Source organism: Acipenser ruthenus, chromosome 15, assembly GCF_902713425.1.
Source record: "Acipenser ruthenus chromosome 15, fAciRut3.2 maternal haplotype, whole genome shotgun sequence".
Taxonomy (NCBI): Eukaryota; Metazoa; Chordata; class Actinopteri; order Acipenseriformes; family Acipenseridae; genus Acipenser; species Acipenser ruthenus.
In genome coordinates, this window is record NC_081203.1 from 29281678 (window position 1) to 29302465 (window position 20788).

A 20788-nucleotide genomic window follows, 5' to 3' on the forward strand; every position below is an offset into this window, starting at 1 on the left:
GTAAACCAAACCATAACACTGTATATCTATTTAATCTGATTGTTCTGTTTCCTAACATTGTTTACACAATTATATTACCTGCATTACAGTAAATTATTAAACTTTTATTTATTTATAAAGGGATATGTTTTTATAAAAGGCTCTGCTTCTAAATGGCAATCATATGCTGTATGTAACTTAAGAACCATATTCAACAAGAACTGGAATTGATTTTAATTGGAAATAACAATTGAGGTCAATACATGCTTTACCATCCTGACATATTACAGTAACTGTAAAGCTAAACCAACAAATAAATATACAAAAACACAATGAGCAATATGTAATTAAAATAACAAAATACATAAGTACTGGTAAAAATATATATACTGTATAAACAAACAAGCATAGAACACTGGCTGCCATGCACAAAAAAATCCTTCTGAATTCTGGGAAGGCCACTTTTATAAATCTAATGGCTTGCTAGATTGAATTTTAAAGAGCAGATTTGTGTAGAAATGCTTGAAAAGGCAGCTGAAATCTGATTCTAAATTTTAATTTACAGAATAACCTGTAACCATCAACTGCACTTACAGTACTGCCAGACACTAAAGTGGACTTGAATCAGAAGTGTGTGTGTGTGTGTGTGTGTGTGTGTGTGTGTGTGTGTGTGTGTGTGTGTGTGTGCATGTGTGTGTGTGTGTGTGCGTGCGTGTGTGTGTATGCGTGTGCGCGTGAGTGTGTGTGTATCAATTTCTTGATCAATTCAAGTGCTGATATCAAAGGTCTTGCCATCCCCTCATTAATTATTTGTTATATGTGTAACTGTAGCTCAAAAATGCATCAACTTCTCCACAAAGAAAGAAAACAATTCACCATAGAGAAGTGCCTGTATGTATATAAACCAGTAAATCATTTTGTTTTCTGAAAGGCATCTAGTGTACAATACACAGGGGAGGAAAATACCAATAGGAACAATAAAAAGCTGAGTGCAGAAATTGATGTTCCTTCATGCTAAAAACTATGGGACATAGGCTGGGACCAAATCAAAACTGACAATAATCGCACTTAACAAAACTGTATTTAATTGCATTTTCTTTTTATGAGTAGAAGAAATAAGATACTTACAAAAAAAAGAAAACTGTATTAAATACAGTTTTAATTTGGTCCCAACCATAGTGTGGTTGTCATCAATTATTACCAACCATGCACTAGAGCATTTGTGGGCTAAAAAGTACATATATTCACATAATTAAATTAATGAATGTTTAAGAATGTAATGTCACTGAAAAAATGCTGTACATTTATATTAGAATTGTATTGATATGGCTCCTTACTAAGTCAAAAACTGATCTTGTCTGTTCAAAATATTCAAAATTAAAATCATCTTTCCTGTGAATGGTTGGACCACCTATTGAATAATCAGGCTCTAGATTATTGTAAACTAGTCTTCCGAACATACTATTCTTCTGACATTAAGTTGACATTTACTTTGACAGCCTCTGGACTTTCCTGCTTGATGTGTGAACTCAGCTAATAGCCTGCCAACCAACTACAAACTATTGAAATAATGTAACAAAACACAGAAATTGTCAATGTCACCTCCAAGAGTTTTGTAAAGGGTAGAGGTATAACAGAACAAAAAAGAACATTAGCTGTTTAAATTAAGCGGATATTCGTTATGTCCCCATTGGGAGCAGTACAGAATCAGGAATTGTACAGACAAAAATAAATAAAAAAAACAGTGTAGACTGGCCTATCCAGCTTTAATAAAACTGTACGCTAATAATAAAACTGTACGCTAATAATAATAATAATAATAATAATAATAATAATAATAATAATAATAATAATAATAATAATAATTGAAATCATGCATAACACAATTATATTGGTCTGTAACTCGTCTTTATCATTTGAATAATGTATACGCTGTCAATTTTTCACTTGTTATGTATAACTTACCAGTTCTTTAGGAACAGCGCATGTTGATATTGCCAAATGTAATACAAAAGAATCGATATAACATAGTCTATTTCATTCTCTCTCGCTTTTTTTTTGTTTGTTTTTTCAAAATTACAGTTAGGAAATTGAGTCACCCCACCTCGCAAATGCTTAGTTAAGCCCACAATTTAAAACCAACGCAGTTTTAAAAAGTTTTTTTTTTGTTTTATATATTATTATTATTATTATTTTACCTGGACACGGTCTTACGTGCTTGTGAATGCACTGATAGTTAAAAAGTAATTTATGGCCTGCATACTCTTATCTTCGTTCACACAAGACATTCTAAGCGCGATTCATTGCACCACTATAACCGTTTCAATGCTTTAACAATATATTGAAAGCAGATTTTTCTAATATGAACTACAGGCCTGATATCCTGTTTGCTTTCCCTTTTTGTGAAGGAAGGATCTCTTTAACATTCCTTTTAAATGAAACATCTTAGGGCCTTTTTAGTAGTTTTTTTTTCTGGTTTGTTTATGTATAATTTGTTACTGACACAGCCCTGACTCGAGTAAGCCCCGTCACTATTCTGCTCAAGATAAATTTCCCTCATGCAACCAATAATGTCGCCCCTGTACATCATACCGTGAAGAAATGTAATGCCGCTTCTTCTTCTTCTTCTTCTTCTTCTTCTTCTTCTTCTTCTTCTTCTTCTTCTTCTTATTAGAGACCAGTGTCTGCATGTTTTTATACAACTCATTGTTAATGTTGACATGTTACCAACCACCCTATCGTAATGCATTAAACACTAGTACATTTTAATTGCTGTGTATTGTAAACATATTTACTTTAAACACAAACATGTGTTGTTTGTTATACAGCCAACAGTTGGTGTAAAATAACAAGCCGAATAATGCCAGATAGTAGTTTATCGGGTTCATCATTACACTTTTAAAGGAGATTTCTTTGTTTCGATAAAGAACCAGTCTTTTATACTGCTCCACATAGATCAATTAAGGGTTCAATACTTGTATGGTTCAACCATGTACATTATTATTATTATTATTATTATTATTATTATTATTATTATTATTATTATTATTATTATTATTATTATAAACAGCCTCCGCCTCGATTTACAAAAAAAAAAAAGGTTCAGTGTGTTTCTTAAATGTTATTATATTAATGTCAAATCGAGGCACTTTAATAAACAGCTACAACAATGTATCTTAAATGTATGTTAACCCGTATCTGTAAGACTTTTCAAGAGACACCACGCTCACACGTTGTTTTTCAAGGATCAACAGCAGTAAAACACGAAGCTACTTGTTTATATTTTTGTGCAGATGTCCTATACAATCCAACACACAGGGAGGACGGTGCAGCCCCCTTTTCCGTGAAGCTCATTTTAGGTAGGAGCGTATTTCTGTGGATTAGGGGTGTATAATTAATAAAGATCCCGTCCGTTTAGTCGTGCTGATCTTTGTATATCCCTATACAAATATTCTTGCTGCCTCTTGATCCCTCGCAAACCTGGTATATTTGTCTTTAAGAATGTACCTGCACACACACCGAGTCTGTATCCCCAAATACAAATCACCTTCAAATATCAAAGTCATTGCATTTTTGCAGCAATGGGTTTACACATTATTACGGACGTTTTATTAATACGTAGCTACACTCAGGAACGGAAAAATCACCATCCATTAAGAAAATGCACCACTTTCTTTTTTCTTTTTTTTTTTTTTAAATAAACCAGGAAGATGTTATTTATAAAAACCAGTTCAAGATAATAGGCATGTACATTGATATATGTACATTGATATATATATTACCAAAAGAAAGTATATACCGGTACTGCACTGTATAAGTTTTGCTAAAATATATCCAAATACATTTTACAAATATTCACATATAGACAAGTCGATAACTTTAATTGTCACTAATAATATTGTACAGTCATTTCAGGTTAGTATAATAATAAACTCTGATATTTAAGCATTAACTATTTTATATTAAAAACGACATTAATCTCTTCTAGAAGCTCTCGCAATTTCCAAAGCTGTTTTAGACCTCACATGAGATAATGCAATAAGATTAAAAAAAGGCTGAATTGGGATTTTAATTTTAAAAAAAGCAGAACACCATTCTTTATCACCAAAAAATAAAATAAATAAATCAAGTAGTTACAACATGTGTGTACATTGGAATGCAATGTTAGGGTCCAACACATGAAATGAAATCTTCAGCTGCACTTACCTTGGTTATTTAAAAGGCATCCAATAATATTAATCCAGTAAATTCCTATAACTTGATATTTTAGGTCCAGGTTTAGACGGTGTCCACAGTGATGCTGTTGGGATGCGGTGCTCATAACCAGGATGCAGGCTGGAGAACAGTTCGCCCCTCTGTATGTCTATTACAGCAGAGAACAGAGCTGCGTTCGCTCAGGAAAACTGATAGGGAATCACGAGATTTTCACACACTAACTGTACGGGTCCTCCCTCTACTTAGTACGTAGCACGCCATTTAAAGGCACAGTTTGGCCAAGGCTGCTGTATACAGTAAGAAGTGCGGAATTCTCATATAGCCTAATATTAATTCCTTTGTATCTTAATGTTTAAATAAAGCATTCCGTTATGTTCTTTCAAGAAAAAGAAGTGTTCCAATGTATATAAAAACATGTCTTATTTTAGATTCTGTGTTTACTCTATAAAAACAAGCGACATGGCAGATGTATATAGTACGCCAGTCCCTTATTATTATTTTTTTTTTAAAAAATCATATACAGTAAATTCACTCACAATTCTATACATAAGTAAGTGTATCCTACCTGCACACTATAATAAAGCACATCACACGGGCTTCTAAAGTTTGGTAACGTAGTTTATTGCTAGAAAATAGTCGTTTTAATTAAAATATATAAATACTAAAATATGTTTCAAATGTGTTGCATAAGTGTAACCTGCTATGGAACACAGAGTCGATTTCTAAAGAAACAGCTTGTGAATGTGTGACATAATATGTTATTTGCTATTCTGACACAATTAATGAAATCAATATGTAATATTTAGCATTATACCGCTGGTATCATTACCAGCACCAAACCTTTTGCTTGTTTGTTTGTTTGTTTGCTTGTTTTAAACGCGATCTGAGCTCATCAAGCACTTTCTGGTACCAGGCTTGTCTGTCTGGTTTGAAGTTTTGTCTGTCGGTTTGTAATCTAACTCCAGAGCGTTTCTGCAGCTGCCCAAAGCTGAAACTCGACCCACTGCCGGCTGCAGTGTACAGAACTCTACTCAAACAATATGAACATAATCCATTTCTATTCCCTGCATAATCATGTTCGAATAGCAACCAGTTACTAAAAACAAGATCTGCTTTCTTTAACGAGGTACAAACTGAGAGAGGGTACTCGTTTATATATGGAAAAAGTTTCAGTTTCTTTGAGAACGTGCATCATCGGGAATCAAGTGAAGCGCTGTCCATGGTGCTGAATTCTGTCTCCACACGTAGGTCCCCCTAATAATAATAAATACAGTATAGTTTAAAATAAGTGCAATAATACTACTCAAATATAATGTGAACTAGGATGCAACAAGTTAGGATTACAACAAGTTATATCTACAATGATATATTAGTAGTGCAGTAGTGCAAGGATAGTGCATCTGCTGAGGATCCAGTAACATGGTTCTTCATTTATATAGTATGTAAAGAAAAACATTGCTGCACGATTCTTTCTAAATAAAACTCTCTTGTTGCTATTTTCTATGTGTCAATATTAGGGATGACAGTGAGAGACTTTTACATACTATTACATACATATGTTTGGGTATTATGATATTATGTTTTTCTGATCAGATGTCTGCAAAATACCAACTGGTGGAACAGTTAAACTTGCATGCTACTTTTTTTTCTTTGAAGTTCCCCTTCCATCATACATATCTCTACAAACCTAGGCTGTCAGCTAATAAATGAGTAAACATGAGTTCTATTCCCAGGCATTTTGTGTAGACTAGACTGGGTTGTTGGCAGCCACACAAATTGAACACAGCAGGCTTTTATAAATTAACAATTTCTGCATAAGGAAGATACCTGAACAGAGATAAAATAAAAATACGGAGAAAGGATGCACAATGAGTCTCTGTGATGTATCAGATTTTCTACCAAAAGTGAGGCAAGGCCATGATAATGTACAATTGGCACTCAAGATCTTTACTCTTGAGTGGAAGGTAGTCTGATCGATCACAGAGGGACATTATGCATTCTATTTATACAACAGACCACTTGTATTAGTTTAATGGTTCTGAGGTTTCTAATTTATTTTAAAGGACAATATTAGTTCTAAAAGCTGCATTAACCTCTAAAAGTAGGGCATTTCAGCAACACACACATTTGTGTAGGAACATAGTTTAAGGAAGAGAGGACGTGTGTGACAAACACAAGTCAATAAAGAAGTGAGCTCCAATAAGGTCAACATTATCTCACCAATCAGCACCTGGCAGAGGGCTTTATTCCAATTATATATTGATATTGATTGAGAATGACTAAAGCAGCAGTTTTATTTGGAAATGACCAGACTTCACTGGTATGGGAGCAAGGTGGTTGTTGTTGTGTGTACTGATCATTCCAAATGGACCATAGGCAGATAGTGAATCATATTCATAATGAACCTCAAATTATATACAGTAGTTCAGTAGGAAACTACTATTTGCGTAATTTGCTGTATATAATATAAGCTTCACTTCAGTCAGAACTTAAGTAAGTAAATTTGTGAAAACATCCTTGAAACACGTTTATTATACTATTGAAAAAAAAGAAGACAACACAGACTGCACACTGTACTGTATGTGGGCACAATCCTTACATTCAGCATTAAAGATCAGTACTGTACTTTACAGTATGTTTTTTTAAGTTGAGAAAAACAAAAAATGGCCTATAGTTCCGTATACGACAGAAGTTAAATGACCGTTTTAAAAGAGAATTATATTTCTATTGTAAAATGTAGTTATGCATAATAATGTTAAATTAGAGAGTTTTAATAATTCAGGAAAATGTGAACAGGATCCATTTCACACTTGGCTGTATAAGTGATTACAGCCCTGTCAGTTATGCCTGATGGTAAGGAATGAAACAATTCTAGCCATACCCCCAGCTGATCTGTGGATAATGAAATTAAAACTAAAAACAGTTTAAGTCAATTGATAACTCACTTAAGTAAATACATTTTCAGCTTTTCAGCAGTAACAATACATGTGTTAATTATGTCTTTCTGTATTGGCCTGTTTCAGAATTTTCTGTTTCATTAGCCTGCAGAAACAGACAAACACTAATGGTAGGTTAGGTTGTGCTCGTTTATCTCATGTTTGAATATTATATTAATATTAAGGCTATGTAGTATTAGCCAATGCCACTGATTTGTCACATACATGTGACCTTTCCTTGGCCCTTCCTTAAGAGCTAATCACTCCGACTGAATTATCTACCAATGTGTATACTGGGAGATGTATTTCTTTGTCAAGTTTAATTAGAGATTAAATCTCACTCAGGACTACAATCCCAGAATTCACTGCAGAGGTATTTTCTGAAATTCCATGGCACATAGGGTGTACAGATCAGGGGAAGTACATGAAAGAAGAAATCATAAGTGTGCTTTTGCAGAGGCATAAACATTCACAGTATCCAAGGTGTTTAATGTGTGGAAAGCATTATTTGGTTTAGCTATATTTTAGAAAATGTGTGGGAGGAAAAAAGATACAAAATATGAAAAAAAACTTGAAGATGATCAAGATGATGAAGACAACTAACTGCATTCGTGATAATGAAGGTGAAGAAGTTTCTCAAAGGACAGTGTCTCTTCAAAACTTTATTTTTGTTGCGGGTGGTTTTAGCAGTGACCCTTCATTTGGGAACAGCACCATCCCTGAAAGAACACAGTGAAAAAACAAAACCAAGCTGAATAAAATTAATGTAACACAGCAAGAGTAAAGAAAACTAAGCCAGGTTTGTTCTTGAATGACTCCAATATATGTAAATGCCGAAGAATTAGAAAATAAACAGATTCAGGCAGAAGGCAAAAATAGATCAACACTTTTTAAGCTTCAGTAATCAAGCAGCCAGAAAACACAGTCTTCCAGCTGACAAAATGTACAGTTTTGTATAGTAACTCAAAATATATAAGAAAATATGAAAAACATGTAAGTCTATATATAGGGATGATTTTTTTTTTTAGCTGTGTTTATATTAGAGTAGGATGTCTTTGTTGTTGAGTCAGTGATAGCCATTGTGAAAAATCTAAAATCTGTATGGTTTGCAAAATATAATCCTTAACGTTGCACAAATTAATTTGCATTCAGCAAGAATACCAATACCTTGATGTATTTCCTTTGCAGCTGCTTTACAACCAGCTCCTATTGCATTCAAATATATATTTAAATATGAGAAAATGAATTGATGGTTTATTGAGTTATTGATCTCCTTCAGTTCTATGAGGCCACTGAAGTAATTCCTTCAGACATGATCAATACAGTATAGGAAAAAGGCATCAGTAACTGCGACAGTTCTGAGCTCATTTTCTGCAGGTTAAAGACACTGGAACCAATATTAGGCAGATGTGAGATAAAAGACATAGCTAACTCTACCAACCTTCCACCAAGAGAATGCTCAAAGCAACATTATGTGACAATCAGTATGTCTCAGGTGAAGTTTTGTTTGTATGAAGGGCTTATAAGTCTGCAGTGCTGGTGTTGTTTTTCCCACACTTTCAATTTTAAAGTATCCATTATTTGTTAATAATGGACAGATGATGTAAGTTTAAGCATATCTGTAGGAAATTGTACAATAACCTTCTTTGACTGACTCAAAACTAATTTATCACAATTAGAAACTAAAGGCTGGCTAGCTAATGATAAATTGTTTATTAAAACGCAAGGGACCTGTTGCTTGGTTTGGCATATGAATCACTTTTGATTTTTTTTTTTTTTACTTTTGCAGTTTTTTCCAAGTTTCTGACATTTTTTAACAATATCTGACTCTCCACCCACTCTCTAAACATGAACTAATATGCATTTGTAGCAGGGCAAAAGAGCCCTGCGTGTAAAGATGGGGCAGGGCAGAGCCCTGCTAAAAATGTATTATGTTTATTTAAAAGAATGGTTTGTGAGGTTGTATTATATTGTATGTATTGTTATAGTTTAATGGCAGCTAATGATTTAGTGACAAATTAGCTGTCGACCACGCATGTTAAAAGTCTCTTGCAGAATGTGGCCATCTCCAGATTAATTTACAGAGAGAGAGAGAGAGAGAGAGAGAGAGAGAGAGAGAGAGAGAGAGAGAGAGAGAGAGAGAGAGAGAGAGAGAGAGAGAGAGAGAGAGAGAGAGAGAGAGAGAGAGAGAGAGAAATTGCTACGTGTGCTGGAAGGACCAGCACAGTACTTGTTTTGGTGGGGGTATTTTTGTGTTTGAAATTTGTTTCGGTTCAAACTTTTATTTTGGCTCTGTGAGCTGTGTTTTTGTCTGTCCGTTTGATTTATATTTTTATGTAATAAATACGTGCAGCAGCACTTCAACCCGCAGTACTTGTCAGTGTCAACTTCCTGGTCTGGGGACATCAGCACTTGACCGTCCTGTCACAGCATTGCAATGCATTTCAATACTAGGTCTGATACAAATCAATGTATGATATTACCAGCATTATAAATTCATCTGCAAAAGCACAGGCAAAAGCAAAATTAGTTTGTGCTATAGGTTACTAACTCGACCAACCTGGAGAATGCTAAAAGTAACACTGGCAGTATTATAATTATATATAATTTATAAGCGCTTTATAGGCCCTACAGTATATATGCAGTATATATAGATACAGAAAAAAACAACTGTTTTGTACATCAGCTGTACAGGAAGCACATTGCCTCTGCAGATTACACCTAATCTGCCTGCTGCACAAAAAATTAAAAAATTAAATAAAATAAACACTTGTGTAGATTTAGCAAGTGCTATATGGTTCTTTTTTAATAGACTCCATAATGGTTGCATGTGGTTTTCAGTTTAAATGTTAAGTCTTGTCAACACAACGACTTTTGAGCACAGTGCTACAAAGACACAGGTGATTTTCTTCCACATCTTTCTTGGCTGCTGTGGGTGAAACACCTGGCAACTGGAGATAATATAGCTTTACTGCCTATGAAAGCAAAATCCATTGAAATTCACTAGTGCCCACCACCTGCTGTTTCTTGGCTTACAGATTCCTTACAGACATTACTCAGATACTATCCGGTGTCTTGAAATAAGAATATCAGCTTGTATGCCATTTGTCATGCTTAACAATACCATTACTCACCACCTGTTGTCTTTCATAATATATAACATTAGTAATATGCTAAACAGTGATATGTTACCTTAACATAAAAAAAGCCTGGTACACATTTTGTAGATCGTCCCTTCAGTTCCCGAGGTCTTCCAAGACTTCACTGAATATTAATAAAGCATGTTGGTACCGTACATTAATGGGCTATAAAACACTTTACTGGCAGACCCCAAACCTTTAGTTGGACTCACAGTTACGGCAGGTTTCACAGGCCATGATTGGCACTGATCTTATACTACCTAACGTTATTTTACGGGGTAAGTACGATATTTTCTTGATCTGGCTTGAGTGACTTTCATTCATTACATTAACTTTTTACCATCGTGGTAACTCTTTGGATTTAAAATGATTGACAAGACTGGATTGGTTTTCATGACACAGGAGTTTGGCAACACAGAAGGTTTGCTTAGACCAGTGAACAAGGTTTTATATGTTTTATTCAGTTCAATTTGTTTCAGTTACTTGAATCTAGAAACCTCAATGATACTGTATACTTCAGTAGCTTCTAGAATGTTACACGACCTAGAATCCTGCCTTAGCGTTGCAAGTAAATCATCCAAAAGAGGCTTTCCCGCATCTCACAATTTATCAAACTTAAAGATCAGATTGTACAGTTTGTGCCTGAGAGTGATGATCACTGGGATCATTTAGAGCAGCCGAGTCGTGACCTTTCTCACCATTGGACACCTCAAACAGGCTTAGTATAGATTAAGCATTCCCTTGGGTTCTTGCTGTGTGGTAAAATTCTATCCTTTTTAGAAGACTGCTACATTAAAACAGATTAAAACACCATGCTTGGGGGTGTCATTACCAGTGGTGAAGTGTCTTGCTTAATTCACAGAAATACTGTCAGTGGAAAGAATTATTTGGAAAACAACCAAAAAATCTCAGGCCAGATGGTAACCAAAATGAATGTCCCAATAAGGACCTAGTTGGGCCACCCTTACAGTATATGTAGTCTGTTACATATACTGAATGAAATACTGAAGTACTGTGAAATCCATGATCTTCACACTCTGATGAAGCTTGCTGGTAAGAGGATCTCATGACAACCAGTGGACATTTCACTAACATTGTATTTCTATTCGCATGCTATGCCTTGTAGAATAACTTGAATACGACCAATGTGATACATACTCTTCCATAGACCGTGGATAGCCATGATATTCCAGAAAGTACTAATGATTCAGTGAACTGCCACACTACCACAAATCCTAACAAAAAAGTAAGGACTAATAAAGCTTGTTTTAAAGCTGTGGCTATATTTAAATACTGTTTATTAAAAAAAATAAATACATGCACATGGATTACAACAGTTATTTCATTGTTTATTGTTTCTTACTTAATACTGCCATGCATTAAAGGGTCTGAACAAGCTTATGGTTTCCAAAGCTGTAGCGTTGCACACATTATATTCAGGCCATTACTATCTAGACTAACATATAAATAATTTATGATAGCAGAAGTGTGATTGCTGGCTCTAATTAGTTAGAGTTAGTTATTAATAGCTTGCTTATTCAGTCATTTTTGTTGTTCAGCAGACTCTGTGGGGTAATGATTTGACAGTGAAATAAAATAAAAATTCTAGACATCCATCTTGGTTGAAAGAGCAAGCTTTTAAAGATGTGCTAAATTAGGAAATAGAAAATCCATTACGACACTACAAATCCAAGGGGAAAAGGTTGAAATCCTTTTTATTTTAAGTGTGAGCAGTTATGCTTTCAGTTCATTCACAAGAAGAAGCTTCACAAAAGAAAATAATAAACCAGTTGAAAATAAAATGTCATATTGTAAGGTAACATAATACATAAACTGATTTCCCAAATGTAATACAATTGCATATCAATTAGCCCAAGGTGTACATGGAACACTACAGTGTAGTCCTATTCTACATGTTTTGTAATAATATTTTTAGAGAAGGAGTGAGAGTCAAAAACATGTTTATTTCAAAGGGAAGTAGAGAAAAAAAAAAACTTTACAAATGTTGTTTTCTATTATGATTACTTATAGAAAAATCCCTGAAAGCTTGGCAAAAATAGTAGTTTTTGAGGAAAATAGTCTTAAATATTTGATAAAAGACTGTAGTATAGTGTCTGTAAGTAAAGACATATTTATTTATGTAGTTATTGCATTTATATAGCGCTTTTATACAAAAAGTATTGCAAAGCACTGTACAGTACATAGCAGAAAAAAAGAACAAACCACAATACATTTGTATAGCATATCACACATACAACTGCCATAATCAGACCATTTAAATAACATATTTAAATAACAGTATGCATGTAATAATAACACAGAAGCAGCAATTTTAAAATTATATTAAAACCCACAAGAAAGCCATTTTATAAAAGTGCGTTTTTAGTCTTGACTTGAAAACTGCATCGGTCCCAACTACCCTGACAAATGAAGGCAGAGCATTCCATAATTTAGGAGCACTACAAGAAAAAGCCCTACCTCCCGTGTTGCTTTTGTTGACCCTAGGAATAACTAACAGCCCCACATCCTGTGATCTCAGAGTGTGGTTTGGAAGATACGGGGTCGGTAACTCCTGCAAATAACTAGGTGCTAATCCATTCAGGACTATGTAAGTTAACAGCAAAATCTTAAAATCAATTCTATACTGCACCGACAGCCAGTGTAAAGAGGCCAAAACAGGGGTAATATGTTCACTTTCTTGGTTTTACTATATTTCTCAAATGGTAAAAAGATACTTTAGTAACTTCCCTAATATGAGTCTCAAATGTTAATTTCTAGTTTAAGTTTTGATAAGAGACTGTAAGGGTCAAGCTCATTTAATCCCACATTTCCTTTTAGTTGGTTCTGTGAGCCCACTAGCATAACCTCTGTTTTATCTGAATTCAACAATAGACAATTCTGTAACATCCAATGCTTGATGTCATACTCTTTATGTCATATTCATATTCATATTCTATGCATATTCCAAGGCAAACTTTAAAGAAATGCTCGAGAAAAGTGCAGCACTTCTCAAGGCCACTCTGAGAAATTTCCACACTCATCAAACCACATCACCCACTTATTCTTTCCTCCTGTGATCATCATCCTGTGAAAAGCTAGAGCTGATATAATGCCTTGGAGATGTGGTGAAATTTCCATAGCTAGGTAACAGCAGAATAAGTACTAGATCACTATCAGAGAAAAGGGAATATCTTACTCATTCCTATTTTTTAGAGTGATTGTTTTATTTTTGTATTCTGATAATTAGATTTAACTATTTAATTTTATTTAACAATGGTGTTGGATATAATAATAAAAAAGCCCAGCATTTACATATGAATTGGGTTAATAAGCAAGCCTGATGATTCTTTAAAGCATTCATTGTTAACCCAGAGCTGCTTAATTATGAGATGTCCCACAGGCCCCCACAGTTCAATTACAGAGAGGCTTCAAACTCCATTGAGGTTGCAGCCCAGATGTGTAAAGCAGGATGTATAGATAAAGGACATGTCAAAAGTCAAAGAAGAAGATGGAGGTACTACAGATGATTCTTCAGTTCCACGAGCCTAACTGTGGCTGATTGGAAATTGGAGCATTTCTTCCCCAATCTGATCTCTGATGCATAATGCCTGGACTACTTCATCTGGCATTACAATGTATCAGTGTCATATCAAGATGGGTTTGATAACTCTGGACTGTCGATGATGCCTCATTGACAGTGATGGTTAGGTGCCATTCTTTGACAATACAGCCAACTGTTAGGGTTCACATTGACATGTGAAATGTAAGACCAGAGATATTACATAGTACTTTCATCCAGCTGTTGATGTGTTCGATATCATGATTCTACCTGGCATAGAATGAAAGTGTTGGCTGTTTTCACCACAAAGTTTCTCAGAAACTCACTCCATCCGTGCATGTGTAAATAAAAATGTGCACAGGTTTTCTTGAAAGGCCTGACCTGATCTAGAAACACATGGAGTAGAGTAATCGATGCCAATTTAGAATATTTTATTTGAAAATTACAAATAACAAATGACTGCCTTTTAAACACAAATGCATTTCCTTCAGCTACTGTACTGTATGCTTTTGTACTATTTATTTATTAATAAATGCATCATACCATTCACAGGCGTCTTAACCCATCTTACTTCACTGTAATTAACCTGCCATTTCAGTTGCATGTCACTAGCTTTTTCACTGGCATTTCCTCATCTACGATCTACTTGGATTTTCTTGCACTTAGACATCCATTAGTCGTATTGCCACAAACACTCCTGCTGCATAATGTAGTCATTTCCCTGATGCTGAAGTAGGCCATTAGTTGCTTCAGCACCAGAAACCATCATGCATGTATTACATATCTTTCCCATCTTCAGTCTGAAATGGCCTGGATTGCCATTAAATCTTCTCATGCTGCTTTGCTTATCCTTAATCTTGTTGTGATGCATCCTTCCTCTGTATTCTCTTTATCTGCTCTATTCCTTCCTGTCAGTTTCATTTCAAATGACTTGTCTGTGCCCATTATTCTTTACTTGACTAGAAAATGTGTATTTTGCCCAGCAAACTATCTTACATCTACAACTACATTTTACTTTCATTAGTTTTAATGCATACATTGAGTACATTTGTTCATCCTGCAATCACATTGTGGTGACACGTTTTGGTAGAAATATGTGTCAGAAATGCAAAAAGAAATATGGACAATGGGAAGTATTCGGGAGTTTGTGCAGTGCCAAGGGATCCATAAAGTGTTTATTTAAATTTATTTTCATGAGAAGCTTATAAAAAAAAACAATAAAACAGACAACATTACAATTACCAATGTGTTAAATAAATATACAATAATGGCATGGGCCCTATTCTTAAAGCAAATTGCATTTACTGGTGTATTAATGGTTTAGCAATATATGAGAAAAATACAAATGGACATGCAACATCTTTATAAACACTTGTCATGACAGAAAAAAATGCCAAAACAGCCATATTGGATACATTCCTTATGGATGATTGTTCTACTGCTGAAGTTTCTTGTCAATACAGCAAGACCCTGAGATACAGCAACAACCAATAAGCGACACATTTTAGCAACATGTGCAAGAGCAGATTTTCTGAATGGAATACTAAATAAAAGCATAAATAAATGCTCAGTAATAGTTACCTACTCCTAGCTGCAGATGAGATGTTTCTTAAAATTAAAACTGCTTTGTTCTTTTCAGAAAATGTGCCTTTTCCCTTGTGTTTTTTGCTAATTACATAAACATGATTATTATTACCACTGCAAAAGTGTCATTAAATGCCACTAAATGCACTGTAACATTGTGATTACATGTTAAAGTGTTAATTTGGTAGTTGATCATGTAGTTGCATTGTACTATAACTACACAATCATCTGTGTAATTATTGTGATTATGAGACATTGTAAAGAGGAAAATATACTGTACAATATTTGTTTTATTAAAAGCATATAAAATAAAGCACATAGTTAAGCAAAAATTATTATGTGGTGTTTCCAAAGGTTGAATAAATTGGACTTCATGCAACCTGTAAATTGATAGGTATTTATTTTAATTAAACATATTGCTGCATGCACAGTACTGAAACCACAACTACTCCTTTAAGCTAAACTCGACCCTAACCCTAAACCCACTAACCCTAACCCTGGGTGATGTGAGAGATTATTATTATTATTATTATTATTATTATTATTATTATTAATTAGTCATTTAGCAGACACTTTTATCCAAAGCGACTTACAGAGACCAGGGGTGAACTATGCAGCACTTAAAATAGGACCTTGATTTTAGTCTCATCTGAAGGACAGAGTACAAGGAGGCTGAGCGACTTGCTCAGGGTCACACACAGTGAGTCAGTAGCTGAGCAGGGATTTGAACCGGGAATGTCCTGTTATCAAGCCCTTTTCTTTAACCACTGGACCACCAAGCCTCCTAAAGAACACAACTATTTTCGATGGTTTGGTTAGCCATGCAGGAATTGTAATTCCGCTAGTTAAACGTTCCTTTTTATTGCTATGATACTCTGTGGGATACACTGGTCTGTGAGTTTTTAAAAGGACTTAAATACATTAATTCCTAATATCTTAACTTGTGATGATCCCATTAGGCAGCCCAGCCTATTTACCACAGAGAATGGTTCATACTATTCTAGACGATCCAAAACTGAAAGAACTTTTAGCATTGAAATGTATTTCTCATGACTTCATTGATCCGGTGTTGCATTATCGCGCAGTGCACATATGCAATATGATAATCTTACTGCATGTTACATACTGTACAGTGTAAGCCCAACCAAAGGGATGCAAATGAGAAGTTATCAAGAGCAAAGGTCCACAATACTGAACAGAATGTCTTTATTTCAGTGGAAAATCCATGATATAGCCAATTGTATTATGACTGAGTTCAATGAAAACAAAAATAAGTATGACAGACATTCCCTGTTGGATGTCTATGATAATCTTTTCCATTTCCAACATATTCCATGGCCTGTGCTATTACAGCTTCTAAGACAGAGCCCAGGGACGCAGGGAGTTTCTTCAGAAGGAACTAGAATTCCTGTAATATCTAGAAGGGGTTTGGGGGCAGTAGGTATCTCCTGACCACAATAGCTAACATTATCAGACATTTGGATGTTGCAGAACACAGCAGCATTGAACCCTCTTTGACAGATAACAACTGTTCAAGCAGCTTCTTATACTGTAGGTTCTGAAATGGAAAAAAGGATACCCACTCTCTTTTGTTTCTAAATTTAGCTTCAAGTGTTTCTCACTGCTGTATAATTAGGACAAATCAAAGCATGAAAATTACTCCAATGACAGGATGTGTTTTAAAAAAAAATCTAATATTTTTTTTTTATACTGATGCAGCCAACAGTTTCATCTTCAATTTACTATCCAATCTGTAACCAGACGTTTGACAAAGATCACATGTATCTATTTGTACAATTCCCATTTATACATTATCCAGCTACCTCCAGTATTGTATGTCATTAATAATAAAATTCATGGCTTTATTCATGTTAGACCATACGTTATGGTGTAACAGAGCTTTCACATCTTACAGAAAAACAGAAATCTCCAGAGGATTCTTTAGCTGCAACCCCTCCCCCAGTGATATATTTGAGGTAGATTCTAGATAAGAATATCCAGAAAAGGCCCAGTCATATTAAATATAAACATGCTGAGCAATCATCATTGCCTGTATAAAACCTTGCACAGAATACGTCAGAACGTGTATCCAAAGTGTATTTGGTACAATTAACTCATTTTAATTGTACTATTTAAAGGTAAACCACATATTCAGGGAATAGTTAACAATTGCTTTTTTTTAAATAAATATAATTAAAAACAAATTGTGCACACATGTGCAATACGTATGCAGATATGTTATTGTCCTTCAAATTCTTTTTCCCTAGCTACTCTATGTGAAATCTGTCCTCCCACTGCTAGAGCTAATTATAATAATTACACCTTTACTTTTTCATCTCCACTTGCTTTTTTTTGTTCCCCTGTTTCTTGCCCACTAATTTGAAAGCCAAATAGACCTGTGATTAAAAAAAGGAGCTGTGCAGGATAGCAGGGTGCACTTTTAATAAGAGATGCAGAGTCATTGACACCATTTTTCCACCCATTTCTTTCTATACAATAATTATATTATTGCTGGCATTTTTTAATACTACAGAGTATATTAGTCCACATTTATTTCACTCGAACATTGACCTGCGCCAATGTCTCTAATATGTTGAACACAATTCACAATATGTCTATGTTTTCAATCTGTCTGACTACTTACTTTGGACATAAGTGTACTGTGTGCTGGGATTAAATAAGGGTGTTTCATTGAATGGCATAATTGATTTAATGTAAAGCATTACTGACAGCAAACCTGAGCATCCCTGATGGCAGTTCTATCACACACACACAATCCAATAGAGTTCCACACAATTGCTTGCTGGTGATAATAGGAAAAGCTTACTTCTCTTCCAAGAGAATCTTAATTCTGAACTATTCCTACCCTTAAAACAATCCATTAAATGGTAGTTGAGCTATTTTTACTCAAGGTAAATTAGCTAGAGTTAAATTAAGGAAATAAAAGCACAATCACATTGTGTTTTTTTTCCCATGGTATCTTTTGAATGCAGTCCTACAGATTAATGGATCTAGACCTGCCTGTCTCCTGCTCTAATTTTCACCATTGATTGTAATTCTAGACTCTGGAGGCTGCAGATGGTGTCAAACCAGACTATTATTGTCCATTTTATAATCATCTTTCCTGCCCAGAGTTATTGAAAATGTTATTTAAAATGTTTCCTGATCTGTATGTAATTCCAGTGGAAAAGATGTTTTTTTTTGGGGGGGGGGGGGGGGGGGGGGGGATTAATCCATTATTGTCAAGTGTCCAGTGGTACATAGAGAATGCATAAAGAATTAAGCAGCCACACATTATTCCAATGATAATCATTTCAATTCAAGAAATGCTAACAAAAATTGGTCTGGAATAAAAGAAAACAACTACAATCTGACACATTAGCAACTGCTGTAAAGGTATGATTCTGCCTAGTTTTTTGTCTAGATGTATTAATCAACCTGCATGCGAGGGACAATTTGCAATAGCAGTCATTAAGTTTTGATGCATCTGTGGTGTAATTACCCCTATGTTTATAACAACATCGTCAGTGGCAGTTTAAAATCAGCACTGTGCATCTCAAGCAACAAATAACCTCCAAAACGAATGCACAAATTGGCAGGTATGCTGCAGTACATCATAATATAATATACATAGGGTTGAATTGTACTGTATACAGTTTCATTACTGAATGACAATCTTATATAAGGTCGCAGTTCAGCTGTAATACAATGTTAGTATGATTGTATCCAGAACTAGCATTCAGAGGAAAAATTAAAAAATGATCTGTTTACATGCATATAGACCTCTTATTGTTTGTCTGATTACGATCAGAAATTTATATACATACATACAGTAGGTTATGAATGTCTAAAGTAAAACTTTTTTAGTTTAATTGCTTCAATTACATATATATATATATATATATATGTGCCATTGATTGAAACACAACTTTAGTTTGTGTATTGGGAAGGGGTTGGTGTTCTACATTTGTAAGTATGTAAATGTAGATTGTAGACTCATTTTACATTTGTTTTTGTTATTAAAATATTAATGCCCACAGCATATATTGCAAAGGTGAAAACCTAAATCTAGTGTGTAAAGTGTCTGGTGCATAATGTTGCATCATATCATTTTCTGCATTACAAGTAAATGTCACACTTCATTATGCCTTGCAAGAAATTATGACACAGTGAGTTTATTTGTATTTTTTTTCCAATTTAATACAAACAATCCTTAAAGGAATGCACATTCCTTGATAACAAATATTTTATAATTTTAATTAATATGCATATTGACTATTTCTTGTATTAATTTGTTTTACATACAACATCATTAAATACCTCATACAAAAATGCTTTTTTGGTAAATACCACAGTGGATTTGGTAGGCATTTTATCAAGACAGTCCTGACTATATAATTGATTCAGATGCCTAATCCCCTATGGATTATCTAAGGAAAGAGTGCAGTGACTTAAGCTTTTCATGTGAGACTGCACAGTAAAGAGGTCATATAAATAGAATCTGGAACACGGCTCTGTGTTGACTCAATGGATTTCACTGAAATCTACAAGACAGAGCTTTTTCAAAGAGTGATATTTGCACAGCTGATCCAAAAGTCTACATTAATGGACATCTGCCCTCGTCAAAAAAAAACAACAAAAAAACAAAAAAAAACAATTCTAACAATAATATCACTAATTACAAATCCCCCAAACAGTCCATGTGAAGAACAGAATGTAACAAAATGCTCTTTCTAAATTAAAGATGAAGCATCTGCCATGTATGTAAATATCATAGGAAGGTATGTATTACAGGGGGCGAGGAATTGAACCCATCCTAACGGCAGCGGATCTAACATGTCTGTGATTTGAATAATTCACGAGGACCCCGACCCAATGGTGATATTTGTGTCAATTCAAAGTAAACATGAAATACTGCAGGGCATACACTTTCACAGAGCCACAGAGCCCTATTTAGAGCTTCCTCTATTTAGACATACATTAAATAAAGGATGTTTGAAGTTTGACATCATAGCGACTATTACATGCTACTGCATTAGAGTGTTACTGGGACCTGTGTCTCCTTGTTGTAATCAGACTGTTATTCTATACAAAGAACAAACCTTGTAAATAACATCCATTTATTTCTGGCAGGATGTTACAGTATGTTTATTTTCAACTGACACAAATACTACCACTAATTTGATTAATACAAAAATATGTAAGCAGCCCATGACCTTTATGGTTCATTAAATATACTGGCTGCTTAAGAATTGCATTCAATTTTTTTGCTTTGTCAGCCAAAAGATGGGTAAAAAATACAGTGCCTAGCCTACTCCCTGCTGTCAGACATAGGGTAGCTCAGTCAGAGGGCATACTGCCTATTTGCTACTGTT

The 20788-nt window shown here is 34.6% G+C and overlaps 1 protein-coding gene across 40 annotated transcripts in view; it reads right to left on the reverse strand.

Moving 5' to 3' along the window:
- LOC117421848 (neurexin-3) overlaps nucleotides 1-4377 on the reverse strand; it is a 295839-nt gene extending 291462 nt beyond the window's left edge. For 39 of the 40 annotated variants that reach the window (XM_058987789.1, XM_058987774.1, XM_058987795.1 and 36 more), the window contains exon 1: nucleotides 4186-4377. The gene's annotated coding sequence lies outside the window, so the exon portion shown is untranslated. Of the gene's footprint in view, nucleotides 1-2571; nucleotides 2664-4185 lie in introns of all 40 variants that reach the window. The other variant, XM_058987755.1, reaches the window with a different exon arrangement.
- Nucleotides 4378-20788: the final 16411 nt, after the last annotated feature.